General features: G+C 44.1%; 1 pseudogene across 1 annotated transcript; it reads right to left on the reverse strand.

Annotated features, from left to right (window-relative positions):
* Positions 1-1,050: 1,050 nt before the first annotated feature.
* On the reverse strand, positions 1,051-1,545 carry LOC308517623 (cofilin-1-like; annotated as a pseudogene). The gene has a single exon. The product of its transcript is annotated as a cofilin-1-like (transcript).
* Between the last annotated feature and the right edge of the window lie 1,024 nt (positions 1,546-2,569).

Consider the following 2,569-nt stretch of genomic DNA (forward strand, 5'->3'; position numbering starts at 1 on the left):
AACATTCTTAATGGCAAGTCCTCAGAATTACATAGTCAAACCAAAGGTTCATGGATATTTCAACAATATATAAGCTATAATGTTGCAGAAAGATAAGAGCTCACCATATACTTTGATTGCATTCATAGTTGTTGTTTTTTTAAAAAACAAAAAAACTCTTCGGACAGATTAGAAGCTTTAGGTGTACCTGCATGTGTTTTTGTGACACACACACACACACACACACACACACACAGATGGCATTCAGAACACACTACCCCAAAATATGCCATCTTGGCATATTAAATATTTTAAGCTGAAATAATTTGAGAAATAGCAGGTATAGGAAGGACTTTCTCACCTCCCCTTTCTTCCTTGAAGCAAGTCATAAGACTCTCATGTGAGAGGGAGGTGCCCTTCCTATAGCTGGAGGAAAGGAACATCCTTATCTCTGAAGATAAAGGGATACCATGAGGAATCTAAATGAACTAAGTTTCTCCCAGCTCATTAACCTCCCCCCCCCCTTTTTTAAAGTGAGGCTTTTTATTGCTGTTTTCTTCCTTTTTAAAAAAATTAAGGGTCCCTTACTGGTCCCATTTCCATGAGTGGCTGAGACCAGGTGGAAAAGGGATGGGGAACCAGGCAGCATGGGGAGGGGTTATCTTCACAACATTCTATTTATACACAGAACTAAACAGACAAGCAGAGACACTATTGTGGTTAGAAGTTGGCAGCATGGGAAAGAGGAGGAACAGGCTGCAAGTAGGAGTGTCATTAAAAAATACAGGCCCTCTCCAAAACTGGGGTGTCTGGGTTGGGGAGGACTTGGTCTGTTTCAACCCAAGAGGAATCAGAAGATCAAAAGCAGTTTGGGAAGGCCAGAACCATCAGGGGTGGAGGGAGAAGGAAGGTCCAGGGGGTGGGGGGCTGTTTGGCAACTGGGTGAAGGGATTGCCCTTTCCCTGCTAAGATCCCCCAGCGCATCTGGTTTGGCAGGAGGGGGGCAGCCTGCAACCCCCCACAGGCAGGTCTGGGGCTGCCAGATGCTCCAGGCAGGGGGCTGGAGGGGGCTCACAAAAGCTTGCCCTCCAGGGAGATGACAGCTCTGCCCCCAGCTTCTCTTCCAGAGTGTAGTGGTCCTGACCTTCTCGTAGCAGTTTGCTTGTAATTCATGCTTGATCCCTGTAAGCTTCTTCTTGATGGCATCCTTTGAGCTGGCATTGATCATTTTGCTCTTAAGGGGTGCAGACTCAGGGGCTCAGAAGATAAACACCAGGTCTTCCTTCTTGCTCTCCTTGGCCTCATAGGTTGCATCATACAGTGCATAGTGGCATAGCCTGGCAGCATCTTGATGAAGGTGGCGTAGGGGTTTTCTACTGTCTGGCCCACATCACCTACCAGGATCTCCTTGCCCTCTTCCAGAATGATGTTCTTCTGGTCTTCACTCAGGCAGAAGAGCACCTCCTTCTTGTGCTTCTTCACCTCCTCTGGTGTCGAGGACTTAGGTACCTTCATGTCACTGAACACTTTGATGACTCCATCAGAGACAGCCACACCAGAGGCCATGCTTCTGGAACTGACAGAGATAGCAAGAAGAGCCTGGAAAGACAAGCACACTGCAACTGTTGCTGGGATCTGATTGCCATACCCTTTTGTTCTAATCACATTTTTTCTTGACTTTTGACTCTTCATCGACACATAGGCTTAACTGTTTCTTTAAGTCTTCATTTCTTTACTAGAGGCCCGATGCACAAAATTTGTGCAAGAGTAGGCCTTCCTTCCCCGGCTGCTGGCACCAGCTTCCCTCTGGTACCCAGGACCCAGGATCCAGGACCTGGGCTTCCCTCTGGCACCCGGCAGACACCCAACAGGCACCCAGGACCTGGGCTTCCATTGCAGCCCCAGCTTTGGCTGGAAGGTCGTCCAGAAGGCTGTCCGGCCTAATTAGCATATTACGCTTTTATTATTATAGATGATGACTCCCATGTCACATAAAACTTAAATAAATTTGTATGCTTAAATAAAGCCTGGTATGCATCATTCATATATTGCTTTCAATTCATCTTCTCTATATTTTGAAAGCATAATATGCATAATAGCAATAGATTTTGACTTAACTGCAATTCATACAAAAATCCTTTGCTAAGAGTACCCCATGTTATTATTCATAGACCTAAAAACAGACAAGTCACAAATTACATTTCTTAGTTGGCTTCCCCAGTTGTACCCTGGCATATAAAATCCTCCCTTGTCTCTCCTCTCTACTTGCCTCACCTTAGTCTTTCTGGAGCCTTTGGACTGTTGGATGCAGACACAATTCCTGTTTTAAGATCTCTTTAATAGAATATATTGAATTGGCTATTCCATGAACCTGATTATACTATGCAGAATATAGACATATTGTTTATTATGAAATAAATATGCAGATTATGCCCCTCTCCTTTTTTTTCTAACATGTTTTTCATCAAGGTCTTGATGGGCATATAATGTTATGTTACTCCCATAAAAAATCAGATTTGACTTATAGAAACTTTTCTCTAAAAGCATATCGCAACAATCTACTATTATTTAAGATTTGCCTGTGTTGGCC

The sequence above is a fragment of the Myotis nattereri genome (assembly GCF_964212035.1).
Source record: "Myotis nattereri genome assembly, chromosome: 4".
NCBI classification, from domain to species: Eukaryota; Metazoa; Chordata; class Mammalia; order Chiroptera; family Vespertilionidae; genus Myotis; species Myotis nattereri.